The 19,414-nt window shown below is 43.7% G+C and overlaps 1 protein-coding gene across 7 annotated transcripts in view; it reads left to right on the top strand.

The window, feature by feature from the left end:
* Plch1 (phospholipase C eta 1) overlaps positions 1–19,414 on the top strand; it is a 182,826-nt gene that overhangs the window by 45,662 nt on the left and 117,750 nt on the right. The gene's annotated exons all lie outside the window — the stretch shown is intronic.

The raw sequence follows: 19,414 nt of genomic DNA, 5'->3' as shown, positions 1-19,414 counted from the left end.
TGAGCCAGTGCTCCCTTTGAGAACCTGTCTGCAGGTTGTCGCTGGCCTGCGGAAGCCACTTCAGCGTGCTGTGCTTACAGTACAGCCCCGGTGCTTGCTGTTCATTCAAACACAGACATGGTACCACAGGTGATTTCCTTAGTATCCCTGAATTTTCCGAGTCTGGAAAGCAGCCTCTCCCCAGGTAGAGAGAAGGATTTAGTTCCCTTGATATACAGGCTATCACAGGGATTCCCATGTAAAGTTGTCTGTGCGTGTATTCAGGAAATCTCTTATGTGCTGAGTGCAGGACTGACTGGCTTTGTGTAACACCCTGCCAGAATTACGCACTTTCTACTGCCATGGAAGTAATGAGAGAAACTTCTCTCCCACCACATATGGGGTCTCTAAGACTGAAGTCCAAATAAACTCTCTTTCCTAAACATTACAGAAATCTGAATTATCTTTGCCAGTTATATAAACTTTAAAAGATAAAATAAAATGTCACTCAGGCTAGGTGTTCTCACATATAGATAGTCTTAGTATTTTTTTTTTAAATTAAGCTTTTTGGTGTGTTATATAACAGGTTTTCTTTGATTTATTTTAATAATTTATTTACATTGGGAAAAAACCTCTTCGCTGAATCCATCCTGTTTTTAAATTTTTCTCTGTTGGTAGCAAGGCCATTTTTGAAGAACTGTTTCTTATAAATTCCAGACCAGTTTTAACAAGGATCTCTTAGGGGTATGCAGAGTGCGTAACGCTGATAGAGTCTGAATCTCATGAAGTCTAAGTTGCATTATTGAATAACGACATCAGTGACGAGACTCAGTTCACTGGGTTCCAAAGTTTTCATTCACAGGCAGAAAGATCAAAAAGACCCCAAGTTTTTGGTGGCACTTGATGCTGTCCTATTAAATGTAAAATGTGGATTTGTTCATTTGTATTTGTAAGCAAATTTGTTTTACATTTGGATATTTTATGTAAATATATTTTTTATTTATTGCATGCTTAGAAAATTATTGCTATATTAGCCTCAGATTTTGGGTTAATGTGTGAAATCTCCAAGCTGGAGAATCATCTCAATTTTTCAGATAGTATAGAGAGAAGGTAGGGTCTCATTGTAATATAGAATCAGACAGAGAACAGCTTGAGGCAGGTACAGCTTGCTTTTATAACCTCAAGATGTCTGTGACCTTACACTTCTTCTTTTAGCAACAAGACAACAGAAAACCCCCTTACCCTTGTGGGGTGATAAGGAGGGTTACGGTGCAATATCTCTAAAAGTACTTGGAAAAGAACTGTAGACACAGAATACAATATCATTAGAAATTGGGATAATGGGCAACTGGGGAGATGAGATGGTTCAGTTGGCAAAGGTGCCGACTGCCAAGCTTGACAACCTGAGTTTGACCTCCAAAACTCACGTGGTGGAAGGAAAGAAACAATTCCTGGAAGTTGTCTTCTGATTTCTACTCATATACTATTGGGTGTGTGTGCACACACACACCCGAGAAGTGTGTGTGTGTGTGTGGGGGGGAGAAATAAATAGAGAAGAATCATATCCATCTCATCTACTTTAATGGAAAGAAAACTGTATTCATCATGAGGATGCCAAAAGCACTTTGACCTAGAACTTGGGTACCGTCTGCTAGATCCCCCTGTGGCTCAGTAGCTTGCTTGCCAATAGTGCACTCTGAATAGCATGCCTTACAAAAGGGCAGATGTCAGTGTTGGAGCAAGTCTTAGGTTTCTGGAGTCAGAAGCAACCATAGCACTGCTGCTACTCTGTCATAAAGAGATACAGTAGGCACAGATGCTACATGGGCTTTTTTTATTTTTTATTTTATTTTATTTTATTTTGCACACACAGAGCAGATTTGCAGCTGGACCTGAGCCCTGTAGTTCCTATCATGTATTATAATTATAATACATGTATTATATTAGCCCTCCTATTCCTGCCCTTTCCACTTGTACCAATTGTTGTTTTTTAGGAGATGTGAGTTATTTTGGTATTTGAGATGTCACTTATATTAACACCGTTTAAGCTCTCAGGAGAGGGAAGAGGAGCACCTTAGTGAATTCTTGACACTCTTTACTTTTAGTAGCGTGCCCGTGTCTGTGTATGGCAGTGCAGACGTGTGGGCATGCCATGGCACACATGTGACTCTAGAGGACAACTTTCAGGAGTTGGGCCTTCTCCTGTCAATGCGTGGGATCCAGGGGCTGAACTGAGGTTGTCAGCCATCAGGTAAGCACCTCTATTTTTTGAGCTGTCTCACCAGCCCCCTTTTCCCCTTAAATATTATTTGTTGTCTTATAAAATTATTAACTGATAATAGTGAATTTGTGCTATCCATAGGGACATGGTTAGTACTTGACAAGGTACTGGTTAGGGACATGGAGATTAATCAAATTATTTGCCCTTACAGTGACCCCTGATCTAGCACACAGGCATGCTCTTAGCCCTATGATAGAGGGAGACCTTTGCAGAGGTTCTTGAGTGTGGAAAAGTCAACGCAAGATTTTTTTTCTTATTTATTGTGCATACTATGTTCCTCCTGCACGTATACTTTCATGCCAGAAGAGGGCACCAGATCTCATGACAGATGGTTGTGAGCCACTACGTGGTTGCTGGGAATTGAACTCAGGACCTCTGGAAGAGCTGCCAGTGCTCTTAAGCTCTGAGCCATCTCTCCAGCCCAAGGGGTTTTGAGCTTTAAAAAAATAAGGAATAAGGAAGATCACAGCAGGTGGCAAGCAAGGGTTGAAGTCTGAAGAGTAGGGAAGGCCAGGTATCAGAATAAAGATGCCCAGGCAGAGTCTAGTTTTAAAAGGAATCCTGAAAGCAATTTGGGCAGCCATCACTGTGATGAAACCACAGAACCAAAAGCAAGTTCTGAAAGAAAGGGTTTATTTGGCTTACTCTGCCACATTTTAGTCCATCACTGAAGGAAGTCAGGCAGGAACTCACACAGGTCTGGAACCAGGAGGTAGGGGCTGATGCAGAGGCCATGGCGGGGTGCTGCTTACTGGCTTGCTTTCTCTAGCTTGCACAGCCAAGACCTCTAGCTCAGGGATGGCATCACTCACAGTGGGCTGGGGCTGGGCCCTCCCCCATCAATCGCTAATTAAGAAAACACCCTTCAGGCTTGCCTACAGCTGGACCTTATTGATGCTTTTTTTTAAAATTGGGGCTCCTTCCTCTTGGATGATTTCAGTTTGTGTCAAGCTGATGTAAACTTTCCAGCACAGGACCCCGTTGTAGGTGGAGTGGATTGGCGACCAGTTGCCCCCCTCTAGAGATTAAGGAGAGGGAAGGCCACGTGTTAGAATAAAGCCCTAGTAACCCGGGGCAAGGAACTTAGTTGTTTTTTGTTTTTGTTTTTTTGGCAATTTAAGGTTTTGAGCTGAGGAGAGATCTTTTTTAATTAGACAAGCCCATCAAGTCACTTCACTGACAGCCACGCCCCTTCTGCCACTTCACTGACAGCCACGCCCCTTCTGCTACTTCACTGACAGCCACGCCCCTTCTGCTACTTCACTGACAGCCACGCCCCTTCTGCCACTTCACTGACAGCCACGCCCCTTCTGCTACTTCACTGACAGCCACGCCCCTTCTGCCACTTCACTGACAGCCACGCCCCTTCTGCTACTTCACTGACAGCCACGCCCCTTCTGCCACTTCACTGACAGCCACGCCCCTTCTGCTACTTCACTGCCCACCTTTCTGTCCCTTTACCACTTCACTGTACTCTCATTGCTGTGCTGGGATTGAGCCAGGCCCTGCAGCCTGCTGAGCGGCTCCTCTGCATCCCTGTCTCCTGCACTGGCAACTGGAACCCTTTGTCTAAGACATCTATTGGCCATCCCTTTCTCTTTGCCTCTTTAAAGTCCTCCTATAATCTCTCAGTGTGTTTTCCATCCTTCTGTGCTCACAATTTTCTTCCTGTGTTTTGATCACAGGTTGATTTTGAAAATTTGATTTCAAGAGACAGAGTTTACATCATTGTGTGTGTCATTTGCATACATCTTATGACTATATAGATGCCCACAGAGCAAAGTAGCTAGCTAAATTACTTAAGGGATGGTATCCCTTAGAGGATGGTATGCAAGGAAAAGGATGGAGATTTCTACAGCAAATGATAAATCAAGCTCATTATACAAATTTGATAAGTAGCACTCTTCTTGATACCTCTGTGAAGTAGGTGTGGTTATTATCTTTGTTTCTGAGATGATAAACCTGACATGCGGGCACACAGAGAGAGAACCTGAACTTTCCCTAGGCCACACCATAATGGGTGGAGCTGGCACTTTAATCCTGTTGCCTGGCTTTGTAGCCTGGGCTTCCAGTCCCTGTTCCTGTCTTCGGGATGTTGTCCTGTTGCCTGGCTTTGTAGCCTGGGCTTCCAGTCCCTCTTCCTGTCTTCGGGATGTTGTCCTGTTGCCTGGCTTTGTAGCCTGGGTTTCCAGTCCCTCTTCCTGTCTTCGGGATGTTGTACTGTTGCCTGGCTTTGTAGCCTGGGTTTCCAGTCCCTCTTCCTGTCTTTGGGATGTTGCTGCTTGGTTGGAGGTGTAGACAGTTGGGAGCCATGGACTGTGCCCTCTGTAAAAAACTTCTCTGTTCTTTTTGGTTTTGGTGGTTCAAGGTCTGGTCATTTATTTGTTCCTCTTAAAGACTTACTTTTGACTGGACTCAGACTTAGAAGTGCTCAGTGAGGACAGCCTACATCTCTTGGCAATCTGTTTCTGATGTTTTTCTTTGACTGCCTTCCTTCTCTTGGTCAAAGTCTAGCACATCCTTCAGTCTTCTCATTATTTTTCTGAGCGCATTGTTTCTTCAGAGCAATATGTTGACATTTGTGTTGCAGGACATGTGGAATAACAAGATGTTGAATCACGATGGTTTGGTCTTGGGCTTCTTACCTTCTTTGTTTAAGAGCTTTCCGACAGCATATTGGCAGACACCATCATCTTTAGAGAGACTGAAAAGCTTTAGAATCCTGCTAGCTCTTTTGGGCCCTAACCACCAAAGCACAGAGACATCTGTCCATTTGAGCTGGGCATAGTGCCATACGCCTTTACTCCCAATATTTGTGAGGCAGAGGCAGCAGGTCTCTGTGAGTTCTAGGGTGACATTATCTGGGAAACAAACAGACAAAAAAATCACCACACTGAGAACACTCGGATTGGCATCCCCAATGCATCTTTGAGCAGACTTGCATTTCCTCTCTCCAGTTCCTGGTCTGTAACAAGAATTCCCCTTACTCCAAAGCGAGCATACTCTGCTGTGGGTCAAGACACCTTGCTTCATGGGAAAACCTTCTTTGTCCTTCCCACCACTTATCAGACCACACACCCTTCCACTTTTCACCAAGAGCCTCAGAGATATGTCTGCGGCCATGTGCTTCTCTGGAAAGTGTGACGCTTGCATTCATCCGACTGGGACGAAGATATTCAGCTTCATCTTACATGGATGACGACCAAGGAGGCACCATGAAAAAGAGCTCACTAGGATCTTGTTAAAGACATCTCAGTTTTTTCTGTGGATGCCTTCTTCCCCACCACCAAAGATTTGCTTGACATTCATTTGAATTAACATGCTTGTTAATGGGCGTCCCTGAACGGGGGGCAGGAAGGCACATAGCGGGTTGCATAGAGTTCTGTGCGGGGAAGCAATGGGGTAAAAATGAGCAGGATGTGGGTTTTTGGTATGCCTCTGGGGACTTTGACTGACTTTGAGAGACAAGAGGGAAGATGGTAAACTTTGGAATAAGTAGGTGATATCAAAGGAGTTCTTTAGGAAACAAAAATCTAAAAGCACAGAGAAAAGCAAAGACAAAAACTGAGGAAGGATCCTGTAGTGGACTGGAGAAACTGGTCTGGGCCTATCAGGGTCATGCACCCTAGTCATTGAGGCTTTGACCAATGATGCATTACTTCTCTAATTACAGTCCACAGAGCAGGAGCTACCATGAGTGAGCTAGAGTTACTTCAGATGTCAGTTTGAAGAATGGCAAATGATTGCTTCCATTGATCTGTTTAAAGGCGACGTCACGGTAATTGAGGTGTGTGACATAAGGCTTTTGCCTAACCCAGTGACCTGTTGCTTCTTGTTTTTCTCTAAGATTGATGTATCGTCTGTCTAGCCAGGGAGTGTGGACAAAGACAAAATGGAGAGGCCATGCAAGTGGGCCTGTCTCATCCTCACTAAATGCAGGTTCAGAGATCCGTGGAGAAGGGAAGTGACGCCGGAAGGGCAGGTGTGACGGGACCACTCTGCCATTTATTCCCTTGGTTTCTTTTCGAACCTTTTTCTCTAAGCTCATCCATCTCCATGCGTCTTTTCAATTCATTATTTCATTTCAAATATCTAAAATTGTACCCCGTTAACCAGGAAAGTGAGGGAAAGCAGTAACAGAAAGCAGAGTAAGGCGCAGTATACGGGGTGCAATGGGTCTTCTGGAGAGGAGTCTTGGCTCTTATTTATTTACCGCTTAATTTTCAAAATAATGAAAATTTGGCCAGACCTCCCCTTATCTGAGCGTACCCTCATTTTTAGCCATTCCCAACCCCTTTTGTATTCTCTATCTGCTTAAATCTTTAAATGTGTTTCTTCTCAAAGAAGCAGTGGATATAAGAGCAACCTATGTACCAGGGGATAAAGGAAGAATGTGACAGGTAGAGACTGAAGCTTCTCCATTTCCCCGTGCTTGCATGTCTCTCTCTTTGCTCTCTGGGCATCCGTGTTCTTGTCTCATGATCTCTCTTACATGGGCTCTTCTATTTTTGCTGTTGCCTTTTCACTAGATTTCTCGGTCTATATTATTTGGTCATAAAAGTAAAATGTAGTGACATTTGGTTTATAGAACTAAACGCAGACCCATGAAGGTTATCAGTAATTGGGGCCGCGCTGGCTTTGAGCGAGTTAGCTGTTAAGACCTTGGAGCCTGCTGTCGACTCTCTGTGAGGAGAAGTGGGTTGTTCTTAAGCTGTGTCTAACCACTAACCAGAGCAAAGTGAGGCAGGTAGTGGCAGGCTAGGTAGTAGCCCTGAACTGCATGAGAACAATGGTCTAGTTACTGTTCTATTGCTATGAAGAGACACCATGGCCAAGGTAACTCTTATCAAAGAAATTGTTTAATTAGGGCTTGCTTACTGTTTCAAAGTGTAAGTTCAAGATCATCATGGTAGGAAGCAGGCAGGCAGGGTGCTGGAGCAGTAGCTGAGTGTTTTACATCCTGATCCAGAGAGAGAGAGAGAGAGAGAGAGAGAGAGAGAGAGAGAGAGAGAGAACCCTCAAAGCCCACTCCCAGGGATACACCTCTTGTAGCAAGCCCACACTTATTTCAATGAGACCACACCTCCTAGTCCTACTCAAACAGTTCTGTTAACTGGGACCAACCCATTCAAACTTGTGAGTTAGTGGTGTGTGTGTGTGTGTGTGTATGTGTATTCATTCCCACTCAAATCACCATAGCAACAATCCGATGAAATCATAGTTGATAACTGTTGCTATAGTGTTACATCCTGACTCACATTCTCTTTCTGTTTACTGGGTGGCATGACGTTTTTTGTTTAAGCGTGTGCGGGGCGGGAAGGGGGGTACTGGGGTTGAAACCCGGCTAAGTGAGCACTCTTCCTTTGTCTAGTGCTCAGTACCTCGCCCTCCAGACAATGTCACTTCCTTTCACTGGCAACATAAGCTGTCGCTCTCAGCCTTTGTCCTCCGAGTTTACGGGCCTTGTCCGTGTTTCATCTCCTCTCCTAGTTTTGACAACCAGCCTCAGGTTTCTACTTGTGTGTCTTCGTCAAGTCTCCTCTTGTACCTGCTTGTTTATCTACCTATGGTGTAGTCCAAACCAGAAATAAGTCAAGCATGTGAGAGAGACACGAAGAACCTCCAAGAAAGCGGTAAATTAAAGCAGTAAATTAAAAATTTAATTAGCACATAGGCTATTACTTAGTTTATGCATATGAAGAAACAGATTGTCCCCTCAGTTTTGACAATTCTGCTCATTGTGCAGTGCTCAGCACCCCATGAGGAGAGTCAGCATGGGGCCATTTGTACCAACCGCTTTCATGTGAAGTCCTTGAAATCCACAAGTTATTCTGTTTCTTATCACTTAGCCTGATTGTATAAATTAAATGCAGCTCATCTTATTAACGATAAAATTTTCAAGATCTGCTGTAGATTCAACAGGGTGAGTGTTTGTTAAAAAAGTGCAAGGGAAGCAGACTAAAATATGGTTTGACGGTGCTTTTGTATAGGCTTGGGCATGTTCAGGGTGGTGGGCTTTCACCATGTTGCTTCCAAAGATGAAATGAAGGCTGGAGATACGATGCAAGGGCAGGACATTGCTTAGGATGTGCAAGACCTCGGGTTCCAATCGCAGCCTTGAGAAAATTCAACAAATGAGAAGCAGGTTATTTTGCTTTATTGGGTCGGCGGGAGGTTTCTAAAGAGCAACAATGTCGGCAAAGAGCCGGGGAAATGGACACTTGTGTGAGCTTTTAGTCTGGGTTAGAATCGGCTTCCTGGAGAGTAGTTTCATAGGCCAGCCTTTGGTCCAGCAGTTCTAGATTCTGCCAATTCGTCCTGTAAAAGGACTTCTGGGAAGACACATTAGAGGAAGCAAGAAAAGGGTCATAACCTCAATGAGCAACTCATTTTTAACAGGTAGCACTTGGACACCACAGTAAGCAGCGCAGCCACAAGGGGGATGGAGAGATGCAGATACTGGGAGAAAGTGCCTAGGGCTACAGCTGTATTCAGTGGAAAATATTACACCAAATTCCCATTTTTCTTGCTGCTTAAAGATAAAGTAAGCTCAGGGGTATTACAGTTGGGCGGTGGTGGTGCATGCCCTTAATCCCAGCACTCGGGAGGCAGAGGCAGGAGGATCTCTGTGAGTTTGAGACCAGCCTGGTCTACAGAGTGGGTTCTAGGACAACAAGGGCTACAGAGAAATCCTGTCTCAAAAAAAATGTTTATTACAATACTAATAAAACCTCAAGTTATTGCTGGTTATCTTTTACCATGGACTTTTTTGTGTGATGCTTTAATTAAAGGGTCTGTGTTTCCGTGGCCAGGCACCAACTGCTTACCATGTTAACTTTCTGATGCAGGTGTTATGAGTTGGGTAGTTTTTCCAAAATGGTAAATCAGGGGCCCAGATTCCTACTCTCTTATGACTCTGCTGGGGTCAACATATGACTTACATAAAAATAGAGCCTAGCAGTATCTCCTTTTCAGCCAACTGCAATGAGATAGACAATGGGAGATTCCCCCCCCAAAAAGCAGATTTTAATGAAGAAATTTTAATGAGCGAGCCCCAACTCTACTGTCCAGCACCTAGTCACACGCTGTGATGGTTTAAATGACATTCATCCCTATAAGCTCCTATGTTCGAATACTGTTTAAACTGTTTGGGAACGATGAGCAGGCACGGCCCTGTTGGAAGCGGCGTGTCCCGGGAGATGGGCTATTCCCACTGTGCCTAGCTCTGCCTCCTGCTTGTGGATCAAAATGTGATCTCTCATGCTGTTCCTGTGGCCATGCCTATGTCCCACCATGATGGACTCAAACACTTTGAAACCATAAGCCTACAAGTGCTTTATTTTATAACTTGCCTTGGTCATGCCATTTTGTCTCAGCAGCAGAAAAATTACTAAATCACGTGGCCACACCGAACTTCAGAAGGCACCTGGGAAATGGAGTCTGGCCCTGAACCCTGTAGAAGGAGAAAGCAAAATTTATAAACATGTAGTACTCTTTGTCTTGAAGGTAGAAGCCCAGATTCTTGCTCCGTTCTTAGATAAACCATTTTATTCATTCATCACGTATCTCTTGGCTTCAGAGGATACACGTGAGACAGTGTATATAACAGCTTGAATATGTAACAGTATACAGAGTGAGCCAGCATGCATAAACAAATTCCACAGACTGTAAAATGTTACATGAGCACAGGGAGCTTTGTGACAACTTCTCCCGGTTTTATGTTTTTTTTTTTTTAAAGATTTACCTGTGCATAAGAGTGTGCTTTCATGTATGCCTGTGTGCCTCCTGTGTGAACCTCAGGTGTCACCTGCTACCTCTGAGGGTCAGAAGAAGGTAATGGGTCACCTGAAACCAGGCTTACGGATGGTTTTATTTTGCTGCCTGTGTGCTGGGAATGGAACCCAGGTCCTCTCCAAGAGCAGCAAGGGCTGTCAACCACTGAGCTATCTGGTCAGCCTGTGCTTTATAATTTGTAGAATTATTTGATTGGTAACTTTGACCAGACATTGGCTAACAGTGTCCTGTGTGTCAAATCTGGCTAGCTGGCAATTCTGTAAAAAGATTTCTTGGAATGTAGCCATGTTTAATGGTGAACATATCTGCTAAGGCTGTTTTTACTCTGCATTCACAACTGAGTGATTGCCATAAGGACTGTATAGGCTGACCTGCCTAGAACATTTGTTGGATTTTGTACTAGACACAAGTGTGCGAGGTTTTATTCACTTGGTCATTAGCACAAGTATCTGAGATACAGCTTGGGAAATCTTCAGTGAAGGGCTAAAATATCTTTCTGGAGCTCAGCTATTATGCAGCTGGGAGGTAATTTTAATAAAAAGACATTTCTCTCTGGTGTGAGTGAGCACTGAATGCTCGCTGCTCTCTGAACAGTCAAGTAGCCAAGATAACCAGGCACCCGAGTTTAACACTCGTAGCTGAATCCCTTCTACCGCGTTGCCTTAGTTAGGGTCTCCGTGAGCTCGAGCACTTGCTCTGCCTCATTTTTACAGTTGGATCAGTTCTCAGGCCGTACGGCACATCACTGTCTAACTCATTACGGTTGGCAGCTGTTAAGTAACGGTTATGGCAGGAGAAGAGTGCAGAGTGAAGACCAGCTGGCTGAGGACTGCTTTCGTATAACAAGTGCACCCTCTTGATAATGTGGGCGCTTACACGGCTAGTTTAACATCGAAGAGTAAAAGCAACAATGCTACAGGTTTGATAATTCTTCCCCTAATGATGGACAAACTGTTAGTATCCACTAACAGTACAAATGTAAGATTTGGCACGCAGAGCTAGGAAGACAGTGTGGTGGGAAGGATGTTCACTGAGCTAACGTTTCCTGACTTACTAGGAGCGGCTAGATATCATAGGTTATATTGGGCACCAGTGATGAATAAGCCATAGTCTCTGCTTGGTCAAGGCATGTACAGGTTAGTGGGAGAAGATACCAAGGGGGTGTGGAGACCTTCTTAACTGCTCAGAGATAGGGTTTTGCTAGAAGATTTTATTTGTGGCCTGTGTGCATGTGGGTATAGTTGTATGTTTGTGTGCATGTGGGTGTAGTTGTTTGTGTGCATGTGGGAATAGTTGTATGTGTGCATGTGGGTGTAGTTGTGTGTGTGTGTATAGTTGTATGTGTACATGTGGTGTAGTTGTATGTGTACATGTGATGTAGTTGTATGTGTGGGGGTATAATTGTATGTGTGTGTACATGTGATGTAGTTGTATGTGTACATGTGGTGTAGTTGTGTGTGTACATATGGTATAGTTGTATGTATACATGTTTGTGTGCATGTGAGTGTAATTGTATGTGTACATGTAGGTGTAATTGTGTGTATGTGTACGTGTGGGTGGAATTGTATGTATGTGTGCACGTGGAGACCAAATACCTTCATCTATTACTTTCCACCTTATTTTTTGAAACAGTCTCTTTCTGAATGTAGAACTCACCCATTGGCTAGATTGGCTGTCTGTCAGTCCTTAGGCTCCTCCTGTCCCCACCTCCTAGTGCTGGGATCGCAGAGACGCCTCCTCCTCCAAGTTTTACACCTGAGTGCTTAGGGGTCCAAAGTTACGTCTTCAAGCCGTGCAGCATGTATTTTACATATGGAATGACCTCCCCAGCCCTGGAGATAGTATTTCTATGGACATGAATATCTGAAACCATAGCAGCCTCTTCCACTGAAATAATCTGAATACTTTATCCAGCACATGGACGGTAGGGGGAGAAGAGCAGATGAAAATGGCTTTAACAATTAACGACTGCTAGAATTGGGTCAAGGTTTATTTTTCTGTTCACAGTGTTTGCTACCCAAATGTAGCCCTGAGAAGCAGTTGTCTAGATGGATCAAGGCAGGTCACGGAAGAGCTGCTTTTGCAGATCTGCTCAGCAAACACTTCAGTGGTTTTTCTCTTGTCTTTTTGTTTTGGGCACTTATGTTTTAAAAGGATGGAGGCAACAGGGATGTGTACAGAAATCCTTTTTAGGATTCAGGCACCGAGAATATCAGAACATTTTTCCCCCTGAGAAACGTGTAGAACAGGAATGGTGTTTAATTCCGTTTGATGTCTAATTCAACAGCAGTGCCCACGTGGAGTTTATGCTCAGTGATTATTTTTGGTGAAACATTGGGGATTTTCTGTTGGAAGCAAAGGTTTAGTCTAACTTTTAGCCACTGGAGAGAGAAAAGGTGTGTGGAGGAAGCAGACATAAACACGGAAGGCAAAGATGGCAAACAGTCAGTATCTGAATTGGGTGGGTGCACTACTTTCTCCTATAATTTTGGTTGTGAGCCCAGCCTTTAATGGACTACGTGGGCAGAGGACGAAATGCACCTCTTCTCCAATATGCCAGTCCTCCGTTTGGCATTCTGTTTGAATGCTTCCGACTGGCAGGCAGGGATTTGGCTATATGAGATGTTTTACAGAGCACATCAGATATTTTTATTCAGTAAATTTCATAAGAAATTCAATTACCTATGAAGTCACTCTAGGGAAGTCACTCATCCTAAGGTACACAGGAAAGGAAAATTCTCAATTTCTTTTCCATCAAGGGATTCTCTTTAAAGGGGGTCTGTTGATTTCTCTTCTGATAATGTAAAATCTAAATGTACAAAAGACGGGGCAAAACTCAAGAGACTGGTGAGAGAAAGTGCGTAGAATCCTTTCCAATTGTGTGGTCGTGGAAATAAGTTAGCTGAAGTTCAGACGCTGCTGCAATTAGGTCACCCCAGTATTAGGGTTCTAGAAAGAGTTGTCTTTCTCAGCGGGAGAAATAGTTCTCTTCCTCCGTGAATTCCAACTCTGGCTTAGTGCTGGGTCCACTGCAGGTTTCCAGTGGGCTATGAGCTACTGAAACATCCTTACTGTGTAGGACCCACCATGGCTGGGCAACCACAGCCTTGGCATCGACACTGCTGCCATCTCAGGCTCAGATGCCTTCCATTCCTGGAGCTCTCTTAGCTTCCAAATTTTCTCCTGGAGCCTGCTCAGGGAGAGATGGGGCAGGGGTGGGGGTAAAAGAAGCTGCTGACTCCCAGAAATACAGCTCTCTCAGCTGGAGTGTCCAGTAGCCATGGGTGCGCTATTTAGAGAAAGTCTGGTTTCACGTGCCGGCCTCTTAAGTTACTGAGGACTGGCCCACAGAGGGAACTTCTGCCTTTGTTGTTCAAGTGTGAACCCTCCAGCAAAAGATGCTTCCGTTCTAGCTGTGTGGCTTTCCCGTTTGTGGAAGTAGGTGATGGGAATACGTGACAGATACTTTCCAAGTTTAGTAAAAGATATCACAGCGGGAACTTAATACACTCTGTGTCAAATGAAGCAGAAGTTCCATTTCCTTCTTTAAAAACTTATATATGAGGGGCTGGAGAGATGGCTCAGAGGTTAAGAGCATTGTCTGCTCTTCCAAAGGTCCTGAGTTCAATTCCCAGCAACCACATGGTGGCTCACAACCATCTGTAATGGGGTCTGGTGCCCTCTTCTGGCCTGCAGGCATACGCACAGACAGAATATTGTATACATAATAAAAACTTATGTCTGTCTGTCTGTCTGTCTGTCTGTCTGTCTGTCTGTCTGTCTCTCTCTCTCTCTCTCTCTCTCTGTATATACGTACACAAGAGAGCAGATGCCCCAGGAGGCCAGAGACTATGAGGGGAGCTGGAGTTATAGGTGGTCATGGGCCACCTTAGGTGGAGGCTGAGATTTGAACTCGGGTCCATTGTAAGAAGAGTGCACACCGTTATCATCTGAGCCATACCTTCAGTCCAAGTGCCTTTCTCTTAATGATGATGCTGAAAAGGATCAAGAGGGTATGGGCATATCTTCTCCGGCATGGGGTCAGTAGCTTTAAATGAATCTCCTGCAGTCGGATGGCTCCTCGGCTACTGAGACAGCACCTGTTACCACAATGAACTGGGAACGGAAATGTACCCGGCGTCTTTCATATCCGTTGTTTCTGATGTGTTAATGCTGAAAGGCTTGGTTTCTAGTGACTGAGGGGCGGTGACGTGACAGCCAGGTAGTGATGTGACAGCCGAGGAGACAGTTTTGTCCTTGTCTCTGAATGTGATCCTGGCTCCCTGAGCTCTCAGTCACCACCGGTAGTTAAGTTGGTTTTACAGTCTGCTGGGTAATGATGTTTTCAAAGTAAGATTAGCTCCTTAATTACAATGGAAGGGAAAGTGATAATATTGAACCGTGATGGGTTTTGGCAGTCAGCCATGGAGGAAGAGTGCTGTTTAAGGCGTGACTACTTCTTTCCAGATATGAAAGACATACTGATCTGTAGGGTTGTTTGAACACTGACTCAGGATACATTGAAATAATTGAGTTGAAGATTAATAGAAACAGGCCATAGCAATAAATAAAAAATGCTTATTTTATTTATATGTCTTTGTGAACGTGTGATACTTGTATGTGGTTGTTCATGGAGATGGGAAGAGCTTGATTCCCTGGAGCTGGAGTTACAGGTGGATGTGGGTGCTGAGAACTGAATTCACTCCCTCTGCAAGTGCTCTTAACCACTGAGCCATCTTTAGCCCAGATATAAGCTTCTTTAGTAGAAATTTATCTTTATTCTTTTTCTTTCCTTTTGAGATAGGGTTTCTCTGTGTAGCCATGGCTGTCCTGGAACTCTCTCTGTAGACCTAGCTGTCCTGAAACTCTCTCTGTAGACCTGGCTGTCCTGAAACTCTATCTATAGACCTGCCTGGCCTCAAACTCTGCCTGCCTCTGTCTCCCGAGTGCTGGCATTAAAAGTGTGGGCTATTATTGCCCTTTATTCATTTCTAAAATCGAGTCTTATGTAGCTCAGTGTTGACCAAGGTTTCTGTCTCACCCAGTACTGCATCCGTTAATTCCCATAGAATCTCACAGAGGTCTACATTAGTTATAAACTAATTAGCTCAGGCTTTTTATTTACTAATTATTATAACTTACACTAGCCCATAATTCTTGTCTGAGTTAGCCACGTGGCTTGGTACCTTTTTTGGCAAGGCAATCACATCTTACCTCCTCTGTTGCTGGATCATGACTGCAGAAAGCAGAATCCTCTTCCCAGAATTCTCCTGTTTTCGATGTCCTGCCTCTACTTCCTGCCTGGTTTTCCTGCCTCTACTTCCTGCCTAGCTACTGGCCAATCAGAGTTTTATTAAAATACAATTGACAGGGTACAAATCATTGTCCTGCAGCACTGCTCAGGCTGTATCTACTTACAAAAGTAGCTGAGGATGACCTTGAATTTCTGTTCTTTTGGCGTCCACCTCCCAGTTGCTGAATTACAGGAGTATACCATCATGCACAGCTACAAATTTTATTTATTTATTTTTGCGATATATTGTTTGCAATGCGAATAACTCATACTTTTCTGGCAAAGATTATGGACTAAAAGAGCTGTGAGGGGAGTCTGTTAGCTCCTCAGAAGTACAGTTTCAGGTTTTATAACTCAGTTAAATACTTTGTAAACAACTTGTTATTCCTGAAGTTACACTGCAGCATACAACGCCTGTCTGCGCTCTCTGCACTACCATACAGTTCGCGAGCTTTGGGCAAGGGGCTGGAGGTTGAAACACACAAAGACACACACAGACAGAGATATGGACCTCTAGTCACTGGTAAGAAGCCCTTTATTCAATAGCACCATGGAGGCTTATATACCCAACACAGTTAGGTGGGCCAACAGGTGAAAACCTTATCCTCTGATCCTCAAGGCCAAGGCAACACGTGCTCGTGCTCGGGAAGCAGAGCTGGTAAACAACTCTGACACAGCCTTTAGTAACTCAAATCAGAAGGAAAGTAAAGATCTCTAGCAGGGAAGAGTAGCTGGAGGCCAGGACGCCAAATGGTCCCAACATTACACAATGATCTTTGGCTGTTTCTAGTAATAGTTTAGGTTGGCTCCTTTCTGGTATTAGGTAGTTTCTTACACACCATCTCTCTAATCATTACTTAAGACTGGAGGAAGGAGGCGTGTGTACCCCCGGACTGTTCTTGTGGGCAGTTCACATTTCCCCGTAATCTGTCCTGTGCATCTGAATTCCCTGGCTTTCTTCGCTGTGCTTCTTTTCTGAATTCTCCTGTACAGTTTTAGAGTCTGGAAAATCTCTTCAGGCATTAAGTTGAAGCAATCACAGGGGTCTGACATGATTCCTGTCTCTCAGGAAATACTGTGCTGTGCTTGTTGGTATCTTTAAGTCTTAAAATTGTTGTTTCATGTATTTCATCCAGTATTTGTTTCAGATGGGTTATTCCATCTTGGTCATAGCAGAAGGCCTATTTCCTAGCTGCTCTTGTATGTTCATTTTTCTGTGTACTCAAGGACCAGCTCTTTTAGTTTCAGAGGAAATATTGTGCAAAAATTTTTACCATTGTTGCTCTTGCATATCAAATATTTCTCTTCCATTGTATCTTCTTCAGGTTAAGAAAGATGCTAGCTTTGCCTAAGGGGGATTTATGTGTGCACATACCCGGAACTAGTCATTGATTTCTTTCTGATTCCCCCCCCCCTCGCCCCCCATGTGGGGATCAAACCTTTGGCCAAAGCAAGCACTGTGCCCACTGAGGTACAACCCCAGGCCAATTTTCAATTTTATTGAATTAAAAACTCATAAATGATATTAAATTCTCAAAGGCCCTTTTAGCAATCTCTGGAGATAATTGCATGCTTTCCCTTTTGGTATCTGGTAAATAATAAATTGCATTATCAGGTTTCTCAGACAAGAAACATCTTTTTGTTCTGTAGAAGTTTTTCTAGTTAATGTGCTGCTGTGCAATGTGTGATTGGTGTGTATGAGTGCGTGTGTGTGTTTATGTGTATGTGTGGGCATGTATGAACACCTAGCAGCAACATTCATAGGTAAGGTTTGCATGTAGTTCTTTCCTTCGCAATCTGTTATGAAATCAAGTTTAGGTGCCAGAATTATATTGGCTTCACAGAAAGGATGGCAGTTTAAACATTTCCTAGGCTCTGAAGCAGTACGAATGGCAGGTAAGTAGCTTAGGGCTCATCTATTCTCTGAAGGTTTGATTGAATTCCTGCTATAAAAACACATTAGTCTAAGGTATTTCTATCTGGGGGCATAATAGTCTCCATTTCTTTGTCCTATGAAAATGTTTCAGATAATCTGCTTTGGAATCAAGGAGGGAAATACTTTTAAAGAAAATTATCTCTTTTTGTAGATTTTCAATGTATTTTGAGCTGGTGAAAGATTCTTTTGGTATTTAAAATATAATTTTTATTTCAATGGTCTATTTCTATTTGGTTTATTTGTGCTTTCTCATTTTATTTCTCAATAGGTTTGCTGCTATCTTTTTGTTTACTTTGTTGGTTTTCCCCTCAAGAATCTGAGGTTCAAGTTTACTTAGTCATGTTACTTTTGGTTTTGATTTTTATCTTTGATATCTTTTTGTGAGCTCTGGATGTGACCCTTTCTTTCTGGGAAAGACTTGTATTCTCCCAGTCCTGGGTCTCCACAACCATTTCTGTTTTCTATACAGTTAATGTAGTCTCCTTCTAGTTTGGCTTTGCTGGTTTAGGCTGTTTATTATTTGTATGTAAAGGAACATTTTGCTGTTTTTTGAAAAATATTTTTGTTGTTTTAATCACGTGTCCGTGTGTGGGGATGTGCATGTGGTGCAGATGCCCGAAGAGGGCGGGGCATTCCCCTGGAGCTGGAGTTACAGGTGCTTGTGAGCCACCTAATGTGGGTTATGGGATTCAAACTCAGGTCCTCTGAAAGAGCAGTATGTGCTCTTAATTGCTAAGCCGTCTCTCCAGCCCAGTTTTTAGTATTATTGAGCCCAGGTTATACCTGGGCTGTGTGTTACAAATGGTTTTATTTACTTTGTTTCGGTGGACGTTTAGAAAGGTTTGGATTTCCGGCATCTCTTACTGCATGAAGATTCTGAAAGAGAAAGATTAATCCAATAAAGCCAAATTGCTGAAACAAGAAGTGAATTAAGGTTAAATATCTTAGTTAGAAACTAAAGGTGAGCACTTTATATAGAAAGCTGCCTAAAGACATTGGTAATGGATGACCTTTCTGTAGATGTCCTAAAGAACGTACGAACTGAAGAGAGAGAGTTAGAGGGAAAGCAGTGGAGAGAGACAGACAGCTGGTTTTGAGGGACTTTTTCCTGTAAGACATTATAGCATTAGAGTAGAGACTAACTAGGTGAAGGCTGTAGGGATGAAGACAGTTTTGAAGAGGCAGACTTTTGCTGTGTGGTTCTGGCTTGAATATTCATAGGCATGAGCGTGATATTGCTATGCATGCTGCAGCCCTGAACTTCGGGGATCAAAGCGTCCTTCTGCGGCTGTCACTTGCGGCCTTAGGACAGCACGTGCATACTGCTACATCTTTGCTTTTAAGGGACCGGAGGATTTTTAAGAGTGGCTTGAAGACTGTTGTAGATAATAGGGTAGAAAGAAAAACAGCTGGAGTCGGAAGAGCAGGAAGGAGACTGTAGAAGGAAAGATAAAAGCGGTAAGAGGATGAGAAGTTCTTCTGAGTGACCTACAGCTAAAATCGGGAGCAGAATTATCAGCGGAGTGGGAAGGATAGTGGAGGTTCGAAGAGAAAATGTGTAGAGAAGTTATTTCTGATACAATGGATGATCATTTGAAAGAGTGAAGATGAATGCAAATTGAATCACGTCCCCGTGTTTTGTGCAGACACAGAAAACGAGGAGAATAGGAGGTTATTTGGTAAGGGAGACTGGGTGAGGCTGAGTGCATGCGTAAAACCCCGGAGCATCGTTCGTGGCGGCTGGGGGCATGTAGGCAGCTGAAAACAGCAGCCATGGGCCAGCGAGATGGCTCAGGGGTAGAGGCACTGGCTGCCAAGCCTGACGACCCCTGTTAAATTCCAGGAATACTCATGCTGGAAGGAGAGGACCGACACAGGAGAGTTGGTTCTCTGACCGCCACAGGCTCAGTGTGCTGTGTGTTTGTAAACACGTGCATGCCAGCAAGCATGCACACGCTTAAACAAAGAGAGCCAAAGGGTGGAACTCTCTGGCGGGGCTGGATAATGAGGATACTGGAGGAAAGAGAAGAAAAGCTAAGAATGAGATGGTGGCCTTCTAGTGGGAATCTTGCAGTGGCGCTTGAGAGAATTACACAGCTAGGGCAGTTCTATTAAAGGTTTAGAGTGAGAC

The sequence above is a fragment of the Microtus pennsylvanicus genome, chromosome 16 (genome assembly GCF_037038515.1).
Source record: "Microtus pennsylvanicus isolate mMicPen1 chromosome 16, mMicPen1.hap1, whole genome shotgun sequence".
Classification (NCBI taxonomy): Eukaryota; Metazoa; Chordata; class Mammalia; order Rodentia; family Cricetidae; genus Microtus; species Microtus pennsylvanicus.
The sequence above is the reverse complement of the archived record's forward strand: the minus strand, read 5'-3'. Positions and strand labels throughout refer to the sequence as shown.